This window comes from Lissotriton helveticus, chromosome 1_1, assembly GCF_964261635.1.
Source record: "Lissotriton helveticus chromosome 1_1, aLisHel1.1, whole genome shotgun sequence".
Taxonomy (NCBI): domain Eukaryota; kingdom Metazoa; phylum Chordata; class Amphibia; order Caudata; family Salamandridae; genus Lissotriton; species Lissotriton helveticus.
This window is the reverse complement of record NC_136057.1, coordinates 1,519,271,831-1,519,299,168: the sequence shown is the minus strand read 5'-3', so window position 1 is coordinate 1,519,299,168 and position 27,338 is coordinate 1,519,271,831. Positions and strand designations below refer to the sequence as shown.

Below are 27,338 nucleotides of genomic sequence, written 5' to 3'. Positions count from 1 at the left end.
CAACAAGTCTCTAGCAATTCCTACCACTCCTTCCAAAACTGAAATGTTTCTTCTTTGAAAAATGTTTTAGTTCACTTTGTAACTGAAAGGGCACCGCACAGTCTTTACCGTGGCCCTTCAGTGTTCGTGGGATACGAAATCCTCACTTAAGGGAAGGAGAGAACGTGTGCATTGTAGGTGGTGGGATGGCGCTCCACTTAGAGTTTATTCTTCTTGCATGAACTGCTGCCCATCCTCGAGATTTTCAGTACAGTGGGTGGTGCATATTTCTGGTAAAATCAATTTGTCTAATACCCACATTTTCCAGTCAGGGCAAACTTCAGACACTGTCCGACCACTGGCTTTTTAAATGCTGAATGTTCCTTATGCACTTTATTTCTTCTTGTCCAATGTCCCAGTTCTTAAAACCAGCCAAATGCAAAGTGCTCTTCCTCCTTCTTTCCTAAATGTAACAAGTCCTGGCATATAAAGTTTCCTCAATTCCGAAGATTGAGGAAACAATGCCTCAGGGATACTTCATGGCCATCAACTAAAATTCATTGCGTTCACTCATGTGGTTGAGCTGTCGATATTTTTTATGTGTCGAAAAGTTGTTAGAGCAGACATAAACATACAGTATGTATACATACTAGTGCAATGCGCAAGGTACAAAGACTGAAAACGTGCTACGTAAAATATAAACGACTCATTTTTTTGTATTTGAAAACTGTTTTTCTGTAACTGAAGATAAACTACACATTGATTGGGGTGAAATAAACTCTTTAAGAGATGGCCTATAAACTCTTAGCTCTAGCTACATGTTCCTTCCCTCATAGACACGAGTCCCAGTGCTGAAAACCTGTATTTTGGTTAGAGCGTGCTACACAGCGTACTATACAATAAGTACAAAGAGGGATAGTACAGTGCAGCGTTGGTTACTCATGTATTCTGGATTGTGGTGATTTACCTATTACTGACATAGATGGTATAAAGAAACAAGTATTTTCAATGCAATAGATCTCACATTTGTTAAAGTTAGAACTGTTGGCGTTGAAAGTGACAATGTTTTTTACTTCGCTTTTTTATACCAATGGCAATAGCGCTATGCAAACATAATTTCTCAACTACAAATAAAAAAACAAAAGTAAAACACATTTTGATTTTCAATGGCAAGAGCTCTAACTTTAACAAATGCGAGGCCTATTGCATTCTAAATGATTGTTCAGTGTAGTCTACAAAGAAAGAATATTCAAGTGATGCTCGGTGTACTGTATTCTAGCTTTCTTCCACTAGATGGGAGCAAAATGCCTTTTCAGTCCTACTACCAGGATAAAAGAGGCGTTTGCATGTTGGAGTTTTCTGGCCACTGGGCTTTCCGTAACCACCCGCCCCTCGCTTGCCTGTTGAGAAGCAGCAGCTGTTGAGAAGCCTCAAAGAGCAGGCTGACAGAGTGTCAGAGGAGGTACGCTCTGGGTACCGCAGAAGGAGGGGGCAGTAGCAGTTTACTCAGAGAAATAAGGTAAGGACATTGCTTTAATTGCATAGTTTCGTAAAGTTGGTAGTGCAAGAATACATGTTTAACTGCTACAACCACTATTAAAGGGGGCAGTGCCCAACTGGAATAAAACATCAATATAACGGAACTTCGAAAGGGCCAGAACAGTATACAAAGACTAATAATGGTTCTCTTCTTTTAATGATGCAAATAATTGTGGAATAGATTAGAAGGGTGTTTTTTTCGTAGTTTGCAAGCATCGTTTTAAGAACATGCACACATCAGGTTTAATTGGAAACATACATCGCAAAGTATTACTATAAACAACGTTAGCCATTAAAGCCCGCAGGACATATAAAACTATAATATTGTCACTTTTTCCAAGCTGAGTGTTCTTTGTATTTATCCGAATCGAAGACATTTTGATTTTATTGCTCTTTCACGAGAACCTCAACACGACAGAATGCCTGAATTTGAACCCTTATGAACAGACAGAAACCACCAGCACATGGTAACATGTGAGGAGCAGAAGATGCTGGAAAATGCTGCACCAAGATAATCTGCTATTTTTCTGACAGCACCTCTTATTCTGGATTCGGGCGTGGAACGTGCAGCGGGCGTGCTTTAGATCGGGTAGTAACCTAAATCCCAACCAAGATTTTGAAGTCGTGTTTAAATAGGAGGAGAATTCACAGCAGACTTTCTTCCCCCAATACCGGAAGCAGGGTGGAGGAAAATCTGCCCAAGTCCAAATCAGGGCAAGGCTGTGTGCTTTACTCTGTAAGATGTCTGTCTGCTTCCTTTGCCTACTCCACACTTTCTCGGGCTTGAAGTGCAGGCAAATGAAAGCTATTAATGCACGCATTCTAAGTCCCTTATTAGCTGAACTAACCTCAGCAGCTCACTGACCTATTCAAACATATACAATACACTCCAAGAATGTACTGCATATGGGTACATAATAGCATGGACGTCAATTGACCAAAATGCTTGAGGTGGCAGGAGTGACATCACAGTTCATATGACTCCTATGTGGCATCCCAGGAAGTGACATCACCTCATCTTTAATTAACCCTGATGAAATCACTGTAAGTGAAGTCATTTGACATTTCTTCTGATGAAGCCACTGAAGGAAAAGGATGAATTTTTTTTAAATATATTTCGAAATACACAGATACCACCTCCCCCCCCAAAAAAAAAAAGTTTGCCATACTCCCAGCAAAACCTTTCACCCACATGCTCTTGATCAGGACAGTTGAAGGATGCCTGTTTGTGCTCTGTTTAGATGTGCACTGATTTATACAGAAATGCAATAATAATAATCACAGTTCAGTCAGTTAATTAGTGCCAAACAGCGAATAGATTAACATTGTTTTACAAAGCTCCAGTTGCAGTAGTTGTCGTTGTGAAACTGGAAGGAGGATACTGACAAATAAAGCTCTCTCTCTTTCTATAGCAGTTCTCAAGTACATTATTTTGTGAATTGTGGGAAGAACGTTATATTTCCGATTTCAGACTTAGAGTAAAACGCGAGTTTTGCTGGCTAACTAAAGTGTCAATCCGTTTCCCTGTTGTGTTTTTTCTCATGTGAGGAAACGATGCAGCAGTGTGTTCGAGCTACCTGCAGAAAAAATGACGCCCACTTAATTCATGGCAGAAGAGTAGAGGAAAAAGTGTCACTTGTGCAAATAGTAATAAATATACTTTGTGCAACTCCTTAAAGTTTATAATTGAGGACACAGACAAGCTCTCAATGAGCTTGGTTTGCCGATACTGATTGGAATCAGATTCCTGACTGATCTGTTCCTGCCTCTCTGCCCATAGTGCTAACATTTCTTGACAAGCTGGTGCTGCCACACTGCACCCTTTAAAGCAATGGTGATAACCCCTTCCAAAATCTACCCAGCCATTGTAATATTCTAAGAAAGCACACACGTTGTGAGTGAAGTCAAAACTCTTTATTCCGGAGCGCCGGGAGAATGCGACTTGCTGCTAGCGGTCGGCGCCAATAACAATATGGCCGCCTTCCGCTTCCTGTACTCCCACATCCTGTTCCTGCAGCGGAACACTAGAGCGCTACCACATATCTCCCCCCTTTATGCAACAATAAAGCAGTATACAAAAGTCTTACTTCCAGTCCATTTCATAGTCCTTGAATCTCTCAGGTACCTTTACTCTTCTTCCTGCTCGGGTCTCCACTCTCTCATTATTTCTCTCTCCTCCTGTCGAATTGCTCTCTGCCCGCTCTCTCGCTCCTACTTCTTCTCTATCCTCCACTACTCTATCACATCCTTCCTTGCTTCTACTTCCTTCCTCCGTAGTCTCTCTCTCCTCTCTTTCTCCACTTGCTGCCTGTTTCTCTGCTCCATCAACGTCCTTTCCTCGCCTTTCTCGACCTTCACTTCCTCCTTCCTCGTATACTTGCTCTGCTCCTTCTTCTACTTCCTCTTCCCACTTTATTATTTTGCTGCACTTCGCCATTCTGTCCATAGACCATACCTTTCCATCGCTCAGAAGGGCTGACCGGGCATAGGGTTCTACTACCTTGAGGGGTGGTGAAAACTTGCTTTCTCCCTTTCTCTTCATGATGGCTTGCTTTACTCTAACCCAATCACCTTTCGCTAGCTCTGCATCTCTGGTGTTGTGTCTCTTGTTGTAATGTGCCGTGTAGACTTCTTGTGCTCTCTCCAGATTCTTTCTGACCACAGCTGGTGACCACTTGCTCTGTACCACCAACTTCCTCCATGCTGTGTTGTCTTTCGTGAAAGCTTCTCTACCTCTTAAAACCTTGAAGGGGCTGTAGCCTGTGCTCCCAGGTGTGATGCGGTAGGCCCAAATCATCTTCTCCAACTCCTTCTCCCAGTCCAGACCATCCTCAATGGCTGCTTGTATAGTGCCCATTATTACCCGATTGAAGCGCTCCACTTGGCCATTGCCCGCAGGGTGATAGATTGGCGTGTGCTTCACTTCGATGCCGTTTCTGTTGGTAAAAGCAGTCCACTTCGCCGATGTGAATTGGGGGCCATTGTCGCATGTGATGATCTTCGGAATGCCTTCTCTGACGAACGTGGCCCGCAAGAAGCGAATCACTGCTTCAGTGTCTGCATGTTCCACGATTTCTAATTCTGGCCATTTAGAGTACTTGTCAATGATCACTACTGCGTACTTCTGAGTTCCCTCCTTATCCAGGACGGGACCCATTATGTCCACCGATATCATCTCCCACGGGCCATCCGGGATAGGGAATTTCCCCAATGGCGGTCTCAGCATACTCTGAGTCTTGTCAGCTTTTGCACATGACTCGCACATGCGCACATGCCGTTCCACCTGTGCATCTATGGCCGGCCATCAGTACGCTTTCCTGGCCAAGGCTTTCGTTTTCGTAATCCCTTGGTGCCCTTCATGGAGTAAAGACATTAGATGATCTAGAATGTTCTGTGGCGGGACCACTTTGTCGCCTCGGAGGAGGAACACTGGATTCTCCGCCAACGACAGTTCATCTCTGACCTCCCAGTACCTCTTCAATTCTTCTTTCAGGTGTCTCTTTTCTGGCCATCCATGGACAACGTACCCTTTCACAGCCTCCAGATCCGTGTCTTCCTTGTAGGCCTTTTCCCAGTCCTGGGCACTTATAACTTCTTCTGTGTCCTGGATGGTGGCCACTACGTAACCTTCCCAGTCCTGCCTCCTTTCATTCTCTGCTTCGTCCATGGCTGCCGCCCTACTCAGGAAGTCCGCCACTTTGTTCTGCGGTCCCGGTATATGTTCTACTTCATAGACGAAATCCAATAGCCTGAGGGTCATCTTGGCGATTCTGGGTGTTGCGTGATCATGACCGCTTGATGTCAGGACACGGACTAATGGCTTGTGGTCAGTCCTCACTAGGAACTTGGCTCCCCATAAATATTGTCTAAATTTCTCCATCGCCCAGACCACGGCCAGCATTTCTTTCTCCACCACGCTGAACTTCTCCTCATTGGGGGCCAACGAGCGGGAGGCGAAACTGATGGTTGACAACTCCCCTGACCTCTCCTTCTGCATCAGAACTGCCCCTAGGCCGCGGTCACTGGCATCAGTGGTGAGGATGGACTCTGCATGTGGGTCGAATCCTTTGAGGGGAATGGCCTTGCTCATCTCCTGTTTGAGCGCTTCGAACTCCATTTGTTCATCCTTTCCCCACTGGAATCTGTTCTTTTCTTTGAGTAGTTGTCGAATGAAGTGCGTTTTCGTAGCAAAATGGGGAATGAACTTGCTGTAATACTCGGCCATTCCCAGGAATGACCGAACATCTTCCTTCTTTCCTGGAGTGGGTGCCTCCAAAATAATCTTCATGTTTGTCTTCTTGGGAGTAATACCTTGTCCACTCACCTCGTGACCAAGGTATGTGACAGATTGGACTCCCAACTTGCATTTGGACCACTCAGCGGTCAGTCCGTTGTCTTGCAGCCTCTGTAATACTTTGTGGAGCTTCGCATTGTGGTCATGCTTCGACTTCCCCATTATAAGAATGTCGTCCTGAAAGAAAAGGACATCTTTCAAGTCTTTCAGGAGTTTGTGCATGATCTTTTGGAAAACTGCTGCGGCCGATGCCAGGCCAAAGGGCATCCTCACGAACTCGTAGCACCCAAATGGTGTGATAAATGACGTGAGGTGACTGCATGATGGATGAAGCTTCACCTGATGATAGGCCGACGACAAGTCGACCGTGGAGAACCATTTGACGTCTTTTGTCTTAGCCAACATTTCATTGATGCGCGGCAAGGGGAATTTGTCTATGATGATGTTTTTGTTTAATTCTCTGAGGTCCACACAGAGGCGTACCTTGCCGTTGGGCTTTTGGGCTACAACTAGGGGTGAGAGCCACTCTGCGCTCTCAATAGCTTTGATAACGCCTTCCTTTTCCAGTCTGTCCAGTTCGGTTTGTACTGCCTCTCTGCTGCGGAACGGGATATTTCTCACTTTGTGCACCACCGGCATAGCTCCCTCCTTCAGCTTTATGAGGTGTGTGTATTTGCCCAGTTCCCCAATCTGGCCGTTGAACACCTTGGGATACGCCGTCTTCCACAACGCCACATCTTCTTTGACCTCCATATCCATGAGCAAGATCTTTTCGATACCCCCCGGGTTGAGCTGGATTCCTAACGCTCCTTGGTCCTTCCAACTCAGCACGGACGGGCCTCTCTCCGCGACATATAGCTTGCAATTCGCGTGTCGGCCTCTAAATTCAAACATAAGAGGACAGTACCCCAACATGGGAATCTTTTGCCCTGTGTAAGTGACTGGCCTCCCGTCCATGGGTAGGAGTGTCTCTTTGATCCGTGACGCAAAGTTGTCTTCCCAAACTTGTCTTTGAACGATAGAGATGGGCGCCCCACTGTCTGCAATCATTTCTAGTGGTATTCCCCCAATGTGCATGTCGAGTCGGGGTCTATCTGAGTTCGAACCGTCCATTTCCAGTATTTGGACATCTATGTACAGGAACTCCTCTTCTTCCGCCGTGTCTTCTTGGTCGCCGGCCTCCTCCCGCTGTTCTTGGTCTACTAAGCGTACCATGGCGTTCTTTGGTTTCCTGCGACACACCTTTTCGTAGTGTCCGAAAATGTTGCAATAAGAGCATTTAGCTCTAAAGGCGGGGCACGCCTTGTCGTTACCCAGATCGGCATAGCTACCACACCTGTAACATTGAGGTTTTCCTCCTTTGTTGGACCTGCCGTCCATCTGGTGTCTGGTGGTGTTGTCGGATTTTCCACCTCCTAGGTTTCGCCGCGTCTCGTTCCGCCTCGAACGGTCATTTCTATTCGGCGCCATTACCTTGCATACGGTTTGCGACTCCTGGACATCCTTCTTCACTGCCTGAGCGCACCTTCTGGATAACTCTGCTTTCTTGACCATCGCCCAGATTTCTCTGAGTGGGGCGTCGCCATTCACCCACAACTTTTCTTGTATGTGAGAGCTTGAAGTGTGCATGATAATCTGGTCCCTGATGAGTTCATCATGCAGACCGCCAAATTTGCACGTGAGGGCCAACTTCCGTAACGCTACGACGTACTCGTCCACAGTTTCGCCACCTTTTTGCTTCCTTTGAAAGAAGTTGAATCTGTCGATGGCGACGCACACAACCGGTCTGTAGTGTGCATCTAGGTCAGCGATGGCGTGATCAAATACGTCTGGGTCTCCGGCGTCTCTCTCACTCTTGACAATGGTGTCATACACCCTGAGCCCTTCTGGGCCTAAATTATGTAGCAAGATCTTTTTTTTTCTTTTGCTAGAAAACTGGGTGTCACCTTCCTCTTCTAGCGCCTCCAGATAGTTAAGAAAGTACCTCTTCCAGTCTTCCCATTTCCTTTCCGGTTCGCCACTTTTCGTCAGGAATGGTACCAGTTGGGTGAGGGACGTGCTCTGGGCTGCCATCACTGGAGCGTTCCTTCTGTTCCCTGCCGAAGTAACCGTCCGCCTGAACGGACTCCCTGGAGCGTCCTGCCCCCCTTCGTCTTCTTCCTTGTACTCCTCGTCACTTCCTTCCCCTTGTCCCCTCTTCGTGGGGTTTGATGTAGCCCGTGTGTTGCCTCCTGTACCTGGGTGCGAGGAGCCTGATGCTTCCGCCTGTGCCTGCTGATCTGCCAGGGTGCCTGGTCACTCTCTCGGGACCACAGTGGTCTGCTGGTCTGGGTACCTTGGTGCCTATCGTGTGGGCACCATCAGTTGCTCTGCAGTGCCCTCTGTAATACTTGGGTCGCAGTTGGGTGGAGTAGTGGCCTTCTCCACTGCACTGGTCGTGGATTTGTGCGCTGCAGTGGCCTCCGGGTTCGTTGGCTGTTTGCGCGCCAATTTCCTGCCTCTCGGCTGCTCCTCTGCCACGCTCCGGGTCTTTGAGCTGCTCTCACGCAAAATGCGTGTGCTCACGATGCTGTCGCGTGTGTACTCGGGATTACATCCCATAACTCGTCGCCATTGTAATATTCTAAGAGAGCACACACGTTGTGAGTGAAGTCAAAACTCTTTATTCCGGAGCGCCGGGAGAATGCGACTTGCTGCTAGCGGTCGGCACCAATAACAATATGGCCGCCTTCCGCTTCCTGTACTCCCACATCCTGTTCCTGCAGCGGAACACTAGAGCGCTACCACAATTCACACTGTGAGTTTGCAAAGAGTTGGCTGTTTTGTTCCCTTGTGCTTGTGGCGTGCTACCCTGCTCCCTTCAAAGATAGGCAGTGGTTGCTCCTCCACTAAGGCGGAGGAGCGTCGCCCCGCTGCTTTCTTGCTGTGCGAGAAGCAGAAACATAACATTTTAAAACTACAATTTTATGTTACTGCTTCTCTCACTGTGAGAAAGCAGAAGTGTTTAGTTGGGGACGGGCTCTGTTCTAAGGCAGGGTAGGGGTGGCTTTCCCACTGCTGAGGGTGCTGACTGTTTGGTCGGCCCTCTGGGACCGACCAAACAAGTCATGCACACTCTGCCCTTTCTCCATGTAGGTTGCAATGCAGCCTACATGGAGAAAACGGCCTCCCCATAGGCGCTTAGCGGGTCGACATCCCGACCAACCAACAATGCTGCCATTGCAGCGTTGGGATTAGGGGAGTGGAGGGAGGCTACTTGGTTCCTGTTCAAGCAGGAGAGCAGATCAGGAGCAGAGACGACCCCGGAAGAAGTTTATTTTATTTTTTATTTTATTTTCAAATTACCCCCTCCACCCCCCTGGCAACTTCCCACCCGGGAGTCATGCCGGCCGCGACTGAAGGTAGTACCAGGGGTAGCAGAGGGCTGGCGATCCCTAAATGAGGTCCATGCATAATGGGTTTGATACCTAATGTTTTGCTTTACATCACTGTAAAAGCTACCCAGAACATTTGAGAGTTACACCTGTTTTTAAGGTAGTCAGTATGTCCGACCAGATGGCAGGAAAGCAGAGGGCAGTGGACTCTATCTTATTTTTTAAAATTGTGAATAATGTGTTTGATCTTCTAGTTTTACTACGAGTTATAGTTTCTTTTGCAAATTAATTTCATTGTTAATTTAAAATTGGTGAATAATGTGAATGGAGACTAAGATGGAACAATCGAATGCAGAGGTATACCCAATGAGAATGAACATATTAATCTGATGGATGTACAGAAAAGTGTTGTTTTATTGGATTGAAAGCAGAATTGATGAGTGTAAGAAATTGCATTATTAGTCAAGGGGGTGACCACACACCTTGAGTAATAATCCCAATCCTTGTCAGGGTGAACCCTCAAAGTCCCTAAATTAATTAGAGCCAACCCCATGGCAATGTGTAAAACATTTATGAAGAACCACAGTAATAATGAAGCCATAACACAGTATAGTAAAAATCTGAAACCAAACTAGAAAAATAGAGTAGATTTTAAACAGTAAAATGACATCAAAATAACAAAAATCCAAGAAGGTAAACTGGAGAAATGAATTTTTAAAGTTTTAAATAGAAATAGTGTCCATTAGCATCAACACCTTCGGTTCTCATGACGAGCTCAGCTCGTCATGAGTCACAATGGCGCTGTGCTCATTACGAGCTGAGCTCGTCATGACCGCCGCGGCGCTCCCACGCGGGGATAATTCCCCTGCTGTGCTGAGCGTTCTATTAAAACGGGTGTGGTCATGACGAGCTCAGGTAGTCATGAGCACAGCCCCACCGTGAGGCGTGACGACCCAAGCTCATCACGAGCACCGCGGCGCGCGCGCAGCCTCCCTTCCCCCGCACCGCGGGGGAATTAACCCCACGGCCAAGGGGTTAAGCACCAATCGTGGGCAACTGGTCATGGTAGATTGGTATCTAGGTGTGACAGCAGGTCAGATATTAAATCCAGTTCCAACCCAGTCAGAGGCCATCCTGCTCCAAGATCAAACCTAGGCCTTTGTCTTTGCTCTGGAAGCCGTTGTCGTCCTCCTGCAGGGCCATTCGCCAGCTGGGTGACAGTTGGAAGGCTTATGTAAATTACCCTTCCAGAGTTTAAGACAGGGAAAAGGTAACTTTTCAGAAGTTACTTTTCCTAAATATTTCTTACAGACCTCCTCATTGTGCTTCCACATTCTTCGTCTGCTTCGAAAGACCTTCAGATGGATCCCCACTGAGGCCAGAAAGACGATCTCCCACTCACTCATCAGCAGCTGACTCGACTACGGCAATGCACTCTACGCAGGCGTCCCACAGAAACACAGCAGGAAACTACAGAACGTTAAAAACACTGCAGCCAGACTGGTCTTCAGCATACCCCTGCCACAGCCACATCTCTGAACACCTATAAGAACTCCACTGGCTCCCAGTCAACAAAAAGTCACCTTCAAGCTCCTCACACATACCTGCCTACAAAGCCCCGCACAATGCCAGACCTGCATAACTGAACCACCATCTCTCATTCCTTGTACCAACCAGACACCTCCGCTCCGCCCAACTGGCCCTGGCCACTGGCTCACGGATCCGCAAGACCAGGACCGGGGGAAGATCCTTCTCCTACCTCGTCGCCAAAACTTGGAACACCCTGTCTCCCTACCTCAGGCTATCCCTGTCGCTGACCCAATTCAGGAAAGATCTCAAGACCTGGCTCTTAAACTGAACCTCAGCGCCCAATCGGTCCTACAGGCCCCCCTCCGCAGCGGCTTAAGACCCTCACCGGTGAGTAGTCACGCTTAACATGTACTGATTTAGTGACTTTATCATCAAGTGGGGCTTTTAATAAACATCAAGTATAGTTGTCAAGTCATATTTCTAGCCCTTCCCTAACTGGAGATAGCACAGTCAATATTTATTAATGCTTACCAGAGTTTCTCGATGGGCCATCAGATTTCCTACAGTGAAAGTCGTGTCTGGGAGCTATTCAATATAAGGACATGTTCACAATAACTTTCTACATGTCCTATTTTTAAATACCGTGCACCCCGCCATCTGGGCTATAAGGCCTGCTTTGGGAGGGGTGGGGTCACAATATATTTATAAGGAATGTATTTTGACAGGTTTAATTGCAGTTTTATACAATGTTCCAGTCAAGCTACAATGATAAGCCTCAAGCCATGTTGGCACTGTAGTGGATGGCACAATACATACTTGACTAGTGACATTTATCTTCCAGTCCATAGGTACCCTTTATGACATATTCTAGATACAAGTAGACAAGTAAAATATGCCAGTTAGAAATATACCAATTTAACCATGTTAAAACGGGGGGGGGGGGGGGGGCACAGGCACTTTACTACTGTTTAGCAGGTGTAAAATGTACAGAGTTCTACAGCCAGCAAAAACTGAATTTGCAAACAACACGCAACAGATGGTCATTTCATATAATGAGTAGTTTAACAAGAGTAAAGATCCACTTACAGGACAATTGAGTAACAAAGCCTTGAGTATTTATCCACCTAATAAAAATCTTATTTTAAAGCCTACACAATTTTCAGTTTACTGATCACCAGTTGATGAATTCCTTTATGGTAGTGGGGACAATATTTTCGAACCAGAGTCTGTAATCAAGAATGTACTTTGTTTGTTGGCTGACACAATTAGTAATTGAGCTATTTTTACTACTGTTTAGCAGGTGTAAAGTGTACAGAGTTCTACAGCCAGCAAAAATCTGAGGAACAACACGCAACAGATGGTCATTTCATATATTGAGTAGTTTAACAAGAATAAAGATCCACTTACAGGGCAATTGAGTAACAAAGCCTTGAGTATTTATCCACCTACTGAAAATCTTATTTTAATGCCTACACAATTTTCAGTTTACTCATCACCAGTTTATGAATTCCTTTATGGTAGTGAGGACAATATTTTCGAACCAGAGTCTGTAATCAAGAATGTACTTTGTTTGTTCGCCGACACAATTAGTAATTTAGCTATTTTTGAAGAAGCTCCCAGGGAGACAGTGGTATTTGCCCGCACCTGAGCCTGCTTTTGCCCGCACTGGAGACTACTTAACATGTTGCCGCTCCCACTTCACGGGAGCCGCTTCGCCCGTGTTTTGGAGGACTCTTACTACCAGAGGGACTGCAAGTCCCAGGGAGCCAGTGGTATTTGCCCGCACCTGAGCCTGCGTTTGCCCGCACTGGAGACTACTTAACATCTTGCCGCTCCCTCTTCGCAGGAGCCGCTTCGCCCGTGTTTTGGAGGACGCTTACTACCAGAGGGACTGCAAGTCCCAGAGAGCCAGTGGTATTTGCCCGCACCTGAACCTGCTTTTGCCCGAAACAGCGACTACTTAATTAATCAACGCCTCCGCTTCGCGGAACGCGCGCGGGTGCCCGCCGTTTGAAGACTGGGCCCGTCTGAGCCCGTCGGAGACCGGGCTGGGCCACCTTATTGATAAATTAAATAGTGTAAGCCATTTATCTGTTTGTTGGCTTAAGCTTGGAACTTGTGCCTCTACATTTTCTGCTCTGTTTTAGATGAGGTAATGAGTAGAAATAAGCGTAGAGGTGGGGGCCTGGTGTTGCGGGTACACTAGACCCGTTTCTGTCGTGGGCTGAATGCATTTTAATGCACGAGATTCAGCTGACATAAAGGAGACTCTCTTTAGAGCCCCGGAATGCCCCCACAGGTACTTTACCAACTGTACTATCAACTACAGCTGAACATATTGAAGCTTCTGATTGCCCCCCCCAACGGAGCCAAATCTCCCTGGAGTGTCTGCAAAGCGGGTCCCCTTCGTTAGATTGCATAGTTAGTACTTCTCCTATTTCACATAATCCTATTGCCAAGGCATTAACACGCCAGTTAAGGAGTTCATCAGTGGCTGGTGGGGTTCATAACCAGAAAAAAAGGAAAGCGCCGCCCTCCCAAAAATAACGCAACAGGCATCCAAAATGGCAAAAAGGAAGCCTGTGACTTGTGGGCGCGAGGGCGGCATGGATAATGTGATAATTTCAGATGCTCAGGGAACATGTAGACCTAGTAACACCAGTGGTATTAACAAGACTGAGTTCCTAAACAAAGTCGAGGTAGAATTGAGGGCTCTGTTAGATCCGATAATAGCAAGCCTGTCCGGAATAGACAAAAGATTGGCCATAATTGAGCGGCACTTACTCAGTACTCCCCATCTCCCCAGTAAGCAAGGATTAGAGGGTACGGTAGAGGCTAGACAGGAGAGGACTGTTGATATTTGACCTTCCACTAGTGTTGATACCCCAACTCCCCATGTTGAGGAAAGGGTGTCAACGAACAACCCCATAGTAACATTATTGTCAAATACGAACACAACGCATGGGGGGGCACAGGGGGTCCTCGGGTTTCCATGCATCCACAGAGGGGGAAGTGGAAGCCTGTACGTCCTTGCATCTCCCACCTGAAGCAACCCCCTACACAATCGTATTAGCAAATGTACCACTGCTACCCCCAAACACACATGAGCATTGGTTATCGCTAAAGAACAAGGCCCTAAACTTGTTAAATGCTCGATTGGAGATAGGGAACGCACTATTTAGTAAATTCAAAATGGTGCGAAGAATCCCCTAGGTTGGTAAATCCCCAAAAGCCCTCATGGGGGATTGCATGGTTTTAAGTTTTTGGTCCCCGTTATTGGTCAGGGAAATCTTGGATAGGGCTGGGACTGGTAATCTAACCAAGGATGAAATCAGTATTCTCCCCTTGTGTTTCTTCTAGCAACCGTGTTGCAACCATGTCACAGGTAGGGATGTTCAGAATGATGCTTTCCGTGATCAAGGCATGTTTAATTACGGGGTCCCCACATGTAATAGGTTTGAAGTATTCTCTACGTTAGAGGACATAGATTGACTTGGAGGCAACTCAAGTGCCTTCAGTTCTGAAGCGCACATGGTTGATTGTATTTCAGTTACCCCTATTAATGGTGTATCCATGCTAATACTGTCAAATGTTAATAGGATGGTCAGATCCTCGGGTAATTAAACGGTGTGTGATGAAGGGGATTGTTGTTTACCACAATTGAGTATTTTGTCAGGTGAGGGGTTTTCATGTAATGTTCAGGGAGATTATCCAGGCCCCACGATGAGTAAAGTAAACAAGTCCTTTTCTGCCCGTGACCTGAAACTAGTTTCCTGGAATGTAGCAGGGTTATGTTCTAAGATAACCTCAGTGGATTGGGCTACCTTTATTGAAGATCATGATATAATGACCTTCCAGGAAACATGGGCACTGGACCATGTTTTCCGCCAGGGCTTTATACATTTTTCTAAACTGGCGCGAGGAGGACAGAGGGGAAGACCTATGGGGGGCCTGACAACATGGGTAAGGCAGTCAGACTCCTATAGGTTGGATGAAGTGTTCATCGATAGCTGGGATATTTTGATAATTAGAATTCAGATGTTTGAAGTCCCTGACTTGTTGCTTAATAACTTTTATGCTAGGGGTATGTCAGGGGGGAAAGCCTCCCCCACCATAGCTCTCCTAGATATGTTCTTAAATGATTATAAGGGTGTAAGCAATATGATAATAGCTGGAGATTTTAATTGCTCTTTTGAGCCCCTTGACGTCAATGTGGTCAACCAAAGTTCTGAGGAAGATGCCCAGTGGAATATACCACCGTTGGACCTCCCTCCTATTAAAGAATGGACAGGGGCAGCCCTGCAGCTCAAAGTGTTTTGTATAGGACAGGGAGTAAGGGCTGTAAATGGCAGATCCCTTTCAGATAGGCAGGGCTCACCGACTTTTAATAACGGGTTGCGAAGTAGTCACATTGATTTCATCTTCCTTAACAAGGAATTCTGGCCCTTCTTGATTGATATGGTAGTTCGGGAGCGGCCAAGAGCTACCACAACCCGTTAGTACTCTCTATGCAGCCCAAAGGTATTCCTATTATTGATAAGCAGGTGCTGGGAACAGAACATGTGGAGGTCCACATAACAAATGACACAAGGAGAGTTAAATGGAGTAAAGTTATTAATAATGTAGAGCACCTACAACTGATGAGGGACCTAGCGACGAGGGCTTTAGCTATTCTCCAAAATTGTGCAACTCAAGAGGAAGTGAACAAAGAGGTTGTACGGGTCCACAGTGAATTGTTTAATAATCTTAAGGTTTTTTTTATTACCAAGGGTAAACAATCTAAGAGCCAATTCGACGCAAAGGCCGCCACCTGGTATGGCGAATCATGTAGACAAGCGTATAGGCTTTTGGCAAGGGCCATAAGATCTAAAAACCGGGAAGATATAAGAAAGGCGAGGGAGGGGTACAAGTTGGCCCCACAGAAATCAAAAAGGGAATGGGATGAACAATATTGGGTAGAGCTGCTTAAGGCTTGTATAGGGAGAAGCATGGTTGTTTTTTGGCATCTTGTGAAATGGGGCAGGGGAGACTCGAGGCGGGCGCCAGAGAACCATGTCCCCCCGAGCAATGGGTATCCTATTTTAAGACCCAGTTTGCAATTAAAAACCCCTCCTAGGAAACTTTTGAATTGCCACCTTCCGAAACTATTTTGCATTTTTCTAGTAAGGAGGGGGAAATAGCACTCAAATTAGTCCCAAGCGGCAGGACACCACGGTTAGACTGTATTCCGGCGGATCTGTTCCTTCACAATTTAGATATCTGGGCACCTTATATCCAGCTCCTTGTGAATGCTATCGCTAGTGGAGCAACTATGCCCGACACTTGGTCAGGAGCAGTGATCCTCCCGATTTTTAAGAAGGGTGACCGTTCTAACCCAGGTAATTACAGGCCAATAAGCCTTATTGACTGTATTCAGAAAGTTTCCGCTAGAATGGTACTGTGCCGAATCCAGGCCTGGATGGAGGAATTTGATATTTTGTCACTGCTACAGGCGGGTTTCCGCTCATGTACCAGCACTATTGACCAGGTTTTTAGATCTATTTTAATTTACTGGCGCATGTTTTTTTTAGGAGGGGGTACAATTTGTGCTGCAATCGTCGACCTTAAGTCGGCTTTTGACCTTGTTCCCCGTGGCAAAATGTGGAGAACCTTTTTAGAACTAAGTATGCCAATAGAAGTTTTTGCTTTTTTAGTTTCCCTACATGATGCAAATTATGCACAGGTGCGCTGGGATATGCAAGGAAGTGTTACTGAAAGGTTTCCCATAGCTGTCAGGGGTGCGTTTTGGCAACCCTTTTTTCATTGTATATTAATAGGGTAGTCCAGTACATCCAGAATTTCCCCACAGATTTCCCCACAGATGCTCCTACATTAGCAGACGTGAAGATCCCTTTGCTTATGTTTGCAGACAACACTCTTATACTCTCCAAGACCAAGAAGGGTTTACAGTCTGCTTTGGGGAGATTTGAGGAGTTCTGCAAGGACTATGATCTCATAGTGAATGTGGAGAAAACTAAATTTATGGTCCTACATAAGTACAAGGTGATACATGGTAGAGTAGAAATGAAGGACGGTATTCTGGAACAGACTCAGGACTTTACTTATTTGGGGGTAACGATTGGCAGTAAACTCAGTTGGAAGCCACAGATTAATCTATTGACTCTTAGGCATGCTCAGCTGTCAGGTGCCCTGTTGAAGGAGCAGCGACTCATACACCAAACCTGTTGCTCCAGTTTTAAAAATTTATAATACAAAAACTAGTGCTTTGGTCTTGTATGGGGTTGAATTGTGGGTCTTTGACAATCTTGCCCCCCCTTATAACAACCCAAAACACATTTCTGAGGGCATTGACTGGGCTTCCTCAGTCAACTCCCTTATTGCCCCTATTTTTAGATCTTGGCTGTTATTCTATTGAAGATACAGCGCAATATAGACCAGTAGCGTACTGGAGAAGACTCTGGGTCACCCCGGAGCTGTCCCAGTATGCTCAAGCACTTTTGGAAGTCAGGGAGGCTGATGGCATGCACAAAATTCCGTGACTGAGATGAGTGAAAATTACTCTGTCAGAAATGGGGATGAGTAAACTGTGGGCAAATCCCATGGAAAACTCCTTTCCTTCAAAGTGCGAATTTAAGGCAGCATATTGGAATATGATTAAAATTAAGCGCATCTCTGCTTTAACAAAATCCTCATTACCCAGAGATTTTTTAGAACATACGTACGAAGTAGAGTACGAAAAGTACTGGGATTTTATCACCTCAAAAAAAGATAGGAAACTGAATCATCAATTTAGGGTGGGATCTCTTCCCACCAATTTATTCATCAGTAAATGTAACGCCTCAAATCCCAGCACAGGCCCATTCTGCCCCCCACAAAACGAATCATTGAAACATATTTTATTTGCATGTTGTTATAAACGAAGCTGGACTGCTAGGAATGTATTATAAATCAGAGTATTTATTTTAAGTACAAGAGAATAACTGGTGTTCCCATCAAAAGCTAGCAAGCAACTGACAGGTTAGAATCATCAAACCAGAAACTTCATCATAACATGGATACCCAACAGAATGTTCCAGTTAAAGTGAACAGCACTTGAATAAAAGATGAGAGAATACAACATATACTCTTCTCTTCCTAAACTAATTACAAAACAAGTCAAAATAAAATTGAAACAAAAACAAAATATGTCCAAAACTTACAAATGAAGTAACCTCACTACCTAATAAAGTTATGCCCCATCACACTTTCATACTCATTCACAAACATAGTCCTTTAAGTGCCTAGGAGGACACCTTTCTCTTCGAAGTGAATTCTTAACAGAATCCGACACAGAACTGTCAACACCAACCATGCGAGATGTTCTCTGTGTCTTATTTTCACACCCACTTTCTTTTCTATTTGATTTTTTATACAAAGCCTCTCTCCGCACATTCCAGTGTTCACCATTATATAGTGTCACAAATCTATTATGTACAGATTTTATTTTAAATGGCCCTCTGAACTTTGTTAAACCATTACCAAGTCGACCGGGTTTAACCTTTACCCAGTCATTAACTGAAAACCTTTCCACCTTTAACTTATTAGCGTCATTTGTGGCTTTACTCCCAAGACTCGCTAAACCAATACACTCTTTCATCCACGCAGGGCCAAGTTTGGTACTTGCCAAACGCCCTCTCATCACATTAAATGGAATCTTCCCTGAAACACTGTTCTCTGTTGTCCGATACGCCCACACTAAATCATTTATCATGTCTTTTACATTTCCACCCGATGACACAGCCATCTGGATTGCACCCTTCACCATCCTGTTTTCCCTCTCCACAATACCATTACCCTGTGGGTTGTACAACGATGGTCTGGTATGTACAATCCCACACATTTCCAAAAACTTCACCATTTCGTCCGAAGTTAATTGCGTTCCATTATCAGTTATCAATCTCACTGGGTAACCCTCTTCTCTGAATATATTTATTTATTTATTTAAGGTTTTTGTAGAGCGCGTAGTCACCCGTGTCAACAACTTGACGGTACGCCTTGTCGTGATCTTCTTTGTAAATTTCACAATCAACCATATCGACGTTACGTCAATCAAAACTAAACCAAATCTCATTTCTTGACCTAAAGTATAAAATGGTCCTATAAAATCCAAACAAACAGTGTGCTATGGCATTTCCGGATTCTCAAATTTGCCACACTGTCCCTGGCTACCTACTTTCAACCTTTTCTCACTCTCAAAGCACTCCGCACACTTCTCCACCCATTCTGAGATTTGTTGGTCCATTGTTGGCCACCAAAAATGCTCTCTCACCCTTTTCTTAGTGAGTGATTGACCTAAGTGCCCCTCGTGAGCTAACTTGAACAAGGTGAATCTGAGATCTTGAGGTGGGATAAATTTATCTTCCTTCATCAGGATGTTACCCTCAATATCTAAAATGGATAAATCTTCCAAAATTTTCACATAAGGCCTTACAGCTAGAGGAAGGGCGCTCTCACGCCTTGCCCCTTTTGTAATTAACTCTTTTACAGCTTTCAAAACTTCGTCACTTGCCATACATAGATTCCATTTACTTCTATTGATTGCACCAGTACACATCCCAACCAAATCGTCAATAGCAGCTACAGACCCTTTACTTTGAAAAGATTCCACCCCAGATTTATTAACTTCCTCCCATGGTAAAGGAAGCCTAGACAGGCCATCTGCTTGACTATTTTTCCACCCAGGGATATACTCAACTTTGTACAAAAATTCCTGCAATCTAGCAGCAAACCTTGCCAACCTAGCAGATCCTTTCCCTGCACCACCAGGAGATAATATCTTTACTAAAGGTTTATGATCTGTCAACAAACTGAACCTAAATCCCCATAAGTACATTCTAGAATACTCGCAACCTCACGCAGCTGCCAACGCTTCTCGTTCAATAATAGAATAATTCCTTTCTGAACTTGTAAGTGTCCTTGATGCAAATGCCACCGTTTTCAAACCAGAAGCATGCTCCTGTGCCAACACTGCGCCTACTCCAACAGCACTGGCATCCACAGTTAAAACAGATCTCAATTAAGAATTTTCGCCTCACATATCTCTTTCTGTATAACGTTGAAAGTCCTTTCTTGATCTTCACTCCACACAAATTTACATCCTTTCCTTGGTAACACCCTAATCTTTTCTGTCTTTCCCGCGAAGTTGTTTACAAACTTCGCGTAGTATTCTATTAGACCCAAAAAAGTTCGCAACTGGTCCTTATCACTTGGCGCCGGTGCCCTCCTTATCGATTCCAAAAGATAACTCTTAGGCCTAACCCCTTCTGCAGAGAGGGTATACCCTAAGTACTCAACTTCCTCCACTGCAAACCTGCACTTTTCTTTTTTCAAGGTTAACCCTTCCTCCTCCATCCTATTCAAAACCTCCTTTAAAATTAAATTGTGTTGCTCTATTGTCTCTCCAAACAACAAAACATCGTCCTGGAAATAAGCCACATTTTTTATTCCTTTCAAAACTGAGCCCATCATGCGCTGAAAAACTCCAGCAGCAGATGCCAGCCCAAAAGGCATACGAGTGAACTGGAATACGCCTTCAGTAGTGATAAACGCAGTCATTGCCTTTGACTCCTCGTGCAGCTTAATCTGATGGTACGCACTGCGTAAATCAAGTTTCGAGAAAAACCTACCTCCTTTCAGTGACAAAATTAACTCATTTGTGTTAGGCAGCGGGAAATTATCCACAACTATGCTCTGATTTAATGTGCGCAAGTCCACACAGAACCTGTACTTTCCGTCCGATTTGGTCGTGATGACCACTGGTGAAACCCAACTGGATGTTTCTATCTGTTTGATAACCCCTTGCTCAAGCATCTCACTCAACATCTTCTTGACCTCTTGTCTCGCAATAAATGGTACTTTCCTAACCTTATGTTGCATAGGGATTGCATTTTCCTTTAACATGATTTTGTGTACGTATCCCTTTAATTCACCGATGTCTTCTGAAAACAAGTTAGACATCCCCTCAACTATCGACTCGGTAGTTATCTCATCAACAACCATCACCCGGTTCGTTGCCCTCGGATTAATCAAAATGTGCAAATCATACTGATGCCCCCACCCCAGTATCGGTGGTCCTGACTGAGCAACATATACTTTCCCACGTACACAACGTCCCTGAAACCTAATATCGGTCAACAAACATCCAATTATATCAATCCTTTGACCTTGATACCCACACGGATTAATGTCTTTGGGTGACAACTTTACATCTTTCCAGTTTTCTTTAAACAACCACTCCGGAATGATGGTCCAAAATGATCCCGAATCCACCATCAATTCTATTTCTTTCTCATCAATGATACATTTTGCGTTCGGTCTATTTTTCCTCCCTGGTTCCATTTCTTGTGTACCTTCATCCCCCAAACATAAAATCTTATTTGCACCTTCCACATTTACCTCCATGGTATTACGCTCTCTTTTGCTTTCTACTAATGCAACCTTCTCATTGCTCATTGTCTTACACATTTTTATAAAAGTGGCCCTTCCTCCCACTTTTCTTGCACTCCTTATCTAATGCGTAGCACTTCTTATAATTTGCAGTGTGGTACGTACTCCCACACCTGCTACACATTTTCCCTTGGTATCTATATCTTTCTGCATTATTATATCCACTGCTGTACCTCTTCACATTCCTCTCATTTGTTTCATAACTTTTCTTACTTATCGCCGCAACATCCTCTTGAGTTACACACGATATCTCTGTCGTACTCCCATTTTCCTTCATACTCTCTTTCTTCTCCATCTCTTTCATACACGCACTCGACTCCTCTACTACTTTCGCTATGTCAATTGCATCTTGAAGAGATGGATTTTTTGCTGCCCATAACTTCTCCTGCATCTTTTTGTTCTTACATTGGACTATCATTTGATCCCTTTTGTCCCTCATTGTCCCAAAACTACATTTAATTGACAACTCTCGCAACCGGGTCACGAATTGATCCACAGTCTCATCTTGTCTTTGTGGCTGCATATAGAATTTGTGCCTAGCCATGACAATGTTCACTTCCTTCGAGTACTGCTTCTTCATTCTCGCCTTCGCTTCACTATACACATTTGTGCTAGCCCTTCCATCTGCATTCAATCCAACTGGTAAAAATTTGAACGCGTGTTGTCCTTCCTGTGAGAAGTTGGCCTGGTATATGATGCTCACTAGTTCTAGTGATCACCTTGTACCATGCCAAGCAACCCTTATGGTGCAGGTTGTAAAGTCAACCTTATAGACAAGCTATCCTAGGGGTAGCATGGACTAAGCAGTCTTAGGCTAAACTCTGTAAAGGCATGTGAAGCAAGCTGTTTTACCATACACAATCCCTCGAATACCAAATGAAAGGACACCACACAGATATATATTGTAAATATATATAGATTTATTTCTACAAATAACCCTGATACTCTTTATGAGCACAGAAGCAAATGCGTTAAAACAAAACACAGTTTAAATACACAAAAGTTGCACAATTATGGATGAGACCTAGGGGCCACCTAAACCATATACTAAAATAGTGGTATAAGAACCACTATGGGGAAAGTGAAGAGGCCTAGGGCCTGGGGAATCGCTGGAGCTGTTCAGGACTAGCAGTGAAGAAGTCGGGAAAGGCCCGCGGGACTCGGGTGCAGTGCGGAAAGTGCACGCTTTACCAATGCAATGTCAATGGTGCGTAAAAGTTACAAAGTTAGTTATTAAGGAACCTTCCGAGTGACCTAGAAGGATGAAACTTTAGACACAGACACTAGAGGTGTATACCAGTGTGGGAACACCGGCGTTGCTGAGTTACCTCACCCACAGGAAGCGGGTGCACAGTGTCGAAGTAGTGTCGACACCACACAGATATATATTGTAAATATATATAGATTTATTTCTACAAATAACCCTGATACTCTTTATGAGCACAGAAGCAAATGCGTTAAAACAAAACACAGTTTAAATACACAAAAGTTGCACAATTATGGATGAGACCTAGGGGCCACCTAAACCATATACTAAAATAGTGGTATAAGAACCACTATGGGGAAAGTGAAGAGGCCTAGGGCCTGGGGAATCGCTGGAGCTGTTCAGGACTAGCAGTGAAGAAGTCGGGAAAGGCCCGCGGGACTCGGGTGCAGTGCGGAAAGTGCACGCTTTACCAATGCAATGTCAATGGTGCGTAAAAGTTACAAAGTTAGTTATTAAGGAACCTTCCGAGTGACCTAGAAGGATGAAACTTTAGACACAGACACTAGAGGTGTATACCAGTGTGGGAACACCGGCGTTGCTGAGTTACCTCACCCACAGGAAGCGGGTGCACAGTGTCGAAGTAGTGTCGGGTTTCGTCACGCAGGTCGATAGTGCTTGGAGCTGAAGATGCTGCAGGCGGCTCGATGTGAAGAGTTCCGGTGGATCCAAGGGTGGATCTGAAGAGGTGAAGACCTGAAAGCAGAGGGGACAATGTTCAAAGTCACTAGCCAGTGACTACCGTGGAACCAGATTGGAACCAGGCGATGTCGGGTGCAAACAGGCGTTGAGGTGTAGCTTCTCTCTGCAGCCACGTGGACACGAGGGGTCGAGGACGTCCAGGAGTCGATCACGAGCTGTCCCACGCAGGCTTCTCGCTGTTGGCGGTGTCGGCAACTTGATTGGAGCAAACAGGCCTTGGTTAATGCAAGCCACGCAGGAATCGAAAAAGGCTTGTTACTCGGACCAGCAAGGTCAGAGCAGGTGCTCCCTTTTACAGGAGCGAGGGCAAGTCTGGAGCAACCAGACCCACAGTGTAAGTTGAAGGGTTCATCGCCAAGATGGCCGCTAGCCACGTGGCAAGTGGACGGGATGGCGCGTCGAGTGGCACAGTGCAAAAGGGCCCCACGCAGATCGTGGAGATGCTGGGGGCTGATCTTCGGTGCAAGGGCTGCTCGAGGTTGGGGCTTCTCAAACCCCAAAGCACAGCGTCGAGGGTGCCTCGGGTGCTGCGCAGTCAGCTTCTCTGGGGTCTTCCAAGAGGTCCGGTCCCACGTCTCTCGATGCCTCCATGGGTCCCTTCTTTGCAGGGACTGTGGATCGGGCTGTGAGATGTCTGGGAGTCTGGGTCTTGTCAGGCTCTGGGCTCGGTCTCCGGCGGGAGGCGGCGGCAAAGCAGACGTCGAGTTGCTGGTTGGTGCCTGTGTTCACAGGGTGGTCACTCCTTGGCCACAAGGGAGATTCTCTTCCGTCTTCTGTGCAGCAGAATGTCGAAGTCCAGTCTTCTTCTGTTTTTCAAGTTGATTCAGGATGATCTGAAGTCTCAGGACACAGCTCCCACTCTTATTCGAATCTGGGGGGCCGGATCACCTACTAGGTCCCTCCTCTGGGTGGAACCAGGAAGGGGGGTGGTTACACCCCCTTTCCTTTGTCCAGTTTCGCGCCAGGACTGGGGCTGGAAAGCCCCAGCACTGGTTTGAACTGGCCTATGCACAGGGACACCTTGTGTGCCCCAGGCATGTCTGATTCTATTCAGCCCTGTCCTACCCAATACACAAAATCCTGTCTGGGGTGGTGCTAGCACCTCCCCAGGCAGGAAACCCTTTTTCCAAGCTGCCCTCGCTGGAAGGACTCCCAGCAGCAGGAGGTCAGACTTGTGTCTGTGGTGGCAGCATCCATTTTGTGATGCTGAGGCTGTGTTTAACTTTAACCGGGGTTCAGGCTAGGTACATGTCGTGTCCCTCTAGAAGGGTGGAATGCTACCCCCGTCGCCAGAACTGGCGAGGGGGTAGTATTCCAATTCGTATGACACCTTACTCGACATGTTTTGATAAAGCCAAACCCAAGATAGCATTTAACCGCGAGGTTCATAATGCACTTAAGAGTATATGGTATGGCAGTATCATGAAACAGCTAAAGGACATGGTTCCGAAAGCTGCAGACAGGCTCAGCTCATGCCAGAGCACCATCTCACATATTTCCAAGCACTCTGCCTCCAGGATTGATGAGGCCTTCCATAGGAGTGACTGATAGGAACATATGTGTCCATTTTAGGTTAGGTATAGGCATACTACACCTAAGTAAGGGGTGGTTACACCGACTTACCCCAGCTGAGTGATCAGCCAGTTGTGTCAAAATATGGAGGCCAGGCCAGGGGTGGCATAATACATGCTGCAGCCCCTGGTAGGCCTTGGAAGGACCTATGCCCTGGGTACCTGGGTACACTGTTACAGGGGCCAATAAGGTGAACCAGTTCCAATGTCGTTATGCACCTAAAGTACATGGGTGACAATTTAGAGAGAGAACAGCAGGCTGTGGGTCTGATTAGCAGGCCCACAGCCACATTAAGTCATAAACCAGTGAAGCAAAAAGCAAAAATTTGGGGTGACCATAGGATAGCAGACCCTACTCTCCTACACAACCCCCCCCCCCCCCCAAACGCAGGGACATTAGACTAACCTTGACCAGTTGTGTCTTCATGTTCTAAGTGGAAGTACCTGGAGAGACCATCTGCATTACCATGGTCAGTCCCTGGGCGGTGCTCCACTGTAAAGTCCATCCCCTGTTGGGAAATGGACCACCTGAGCAGTTTGGGGTTTTCACCCTTCATCTGATTAAGCCATTAGAGGGGCTTATGGTCGGTCTGAATCTTGAAGTGAGTGCCAAACAAGTATGGTCTCAACTTCTTCAGGGCCCACACCACAGCAAAGGCCTCCCTCTCAATGGCTGACCAACGTTTCTCTCTGGGGGTCAGCCTTCTGCTAATAAAAGCAATGGGCTGGTCTTGCCCATCTACATTAAGTTGTGAAAGCACAGCTCCCACTCCCAACTCAGAAGCATCTGTTTGGACAATAAACTCTCTTGAGTAGTCAGGACTCTTCAGGATAGGTGCAGAGCACATGGCCTTCTTCAGGTCATCAAATGCCTTTTGACAGTATTCTGTCCACTGAACCTTTTTGGGCATCTTCTTGGATGTCAGATCATTAAGAGGAGTCACAATGGACCCATAGTTCTTAACAAACTTCCTGTAGTACCCAGTCAGGCCCAAGAAAGCTCTGACCTGAGTCTGGGTAGTTGGAGGAGTCCAGTCCTTTATGGTCTGAATCTTACTCTCCAGTGGTTGAACTTGGCCTCCACCCACAAGGTGGCCCAAGTACACAACCTTACTCTGCCCTATCTGGCACTTGGTTGCCTTGATAGTGACGCCTGCCTTTTGCAGAGCCTCTAGCACTTCCTTCAGGTGGACCAGGTGGTCCTCCCAGGTGGAGCTAAAGACAGCAATATCGTCCAGATATGCTGCACAAAAGTCATCCAACCCAGTAAGGACTTGATTCACCAACCTTTGGAAGGTGGCAGGTGCATTTTTCAAACCAAAGGGCATCACCACAAACTGGTAATGCCCACTGGGGGTAGAAAATGCTGTCTTGGCCTTAGACTCCTCAGCTAACCTGATTTGCCAGTAGCCAGCTGTCAAGTCAAATGTGCTCAAATACTTGGCAGAAGCCAATTTGTCTATGAGCTCATCTGCCCTTGGAATTGGGTGTGCATCTGTCCTGGTGACAGCATTGAGTCCTCTGTAATCCACACAGAACCTCATCTCTCTCTTTCCATCTTTGGTGTGAGGTTTGGGGACCTGAACCACTGGGCTAGCCCAGGGGCTCTCTGAAGGCTCAATGACACCTAACTGCAGCATCTTTTGCACCTCAGCCTTGATACAGTCTCTGACACGGTCAGGCTGCCTGTAAATTTTGTTCTTTACAGGAAGACTATCACCAGTGTCCACCACATGGGTACACCAGTTAGTCTGACTGGGTGTCAGGGAGAACATATGTCGATATGACTGCAAAACCTGTCTACAGTCATGTTGCTGATGTTCAGTGAGGCTGCCATCTAAGGCCACACCATCAACTGAGCCATCCTCAGGATTCTGAGTCAGCAGGTCTGGGAGAGGGTCACTCTCTTCCTCCTGCCCCTCATCTGTAGCAATGAGCAAGCCCATGTCTCTCCTGTCAACATATGCTTTCAGCCTGTTAACATGGAGCACCCTGTGGGGGCTCCTGGGAGTTCCAAGGTCCACCAAGTAGGTAACCTCTCCCTTTTTCTCAAGGATTGTATGGGGTCCAGACCATTTGTCTTGGAGTGCTGCTGGGGCCACTGGCTCCAACGCCCATACCTTCTGTCCAGGCTGGTACTCAGTCAGGACAGCCTTTTGGTCATGCCAGGCTTTCTGTAATTCCTGGCTAGCCTCAAGGTTTTTGGATGCCTTCTCCATATACGCAGCCATCCTGGAGCGGAGACCAAGTACATAGTCCACTATGTCTTGCTTGGGCTTTTTGAGAGGTAACTCCCATCCTTCCCTCACCAGACATAGGGGTCCTCTTACAGGGTGTCCAAACAACAATTCAAAGGGGCTGAAGCCAACACCTTTTTGTGGGACCTCTCTGTAAGCAAACAGAAGGCAGGGCAGAAGGATATCCCATCTTCGCCTGAGCTTCTCAGGTAATCCTTTGATCATGCCCTTTAGGGTCTTGTTGAATCTCTCAACAAGCCCATTGCATTGTGGATGATAGGGAGTGGTGAACTTATAGCTGACACCACATTCCTTCCACATAGCTGTCAAGTATCCTGACATGAAGTTTGCACCTCTATCAGA

General features: G+C 46.0%; 1 protein-coding gene across 2 annotated transcripts in view; it reads left to right on the top strand.

Annotated features, from left to right (window-relative positions):
• Positions 1-1,363: 1,363 nt before the first annotated feature.
• LOC144828628 (5'-AMP-activated protein kinase subunit beta-2-like) overlaps positions 1,364-27,338 on the top strand; it is a 588,442-nt gene continuing 562,467 nt past the window's right edge. Inside the window, exon 1 of one of the 2 annotated variants that reach the window (XM_078686984.1) lies at positions 1,364-1,498. The gene's annotated coding sequence lies outside the window, so the exon portion shown is untranslated. The remainder of the gene's footprint in view (positions 1,499-27,338) is intronic. The other variant, XM_078686993.1, reaches the window with a different exon arrangement.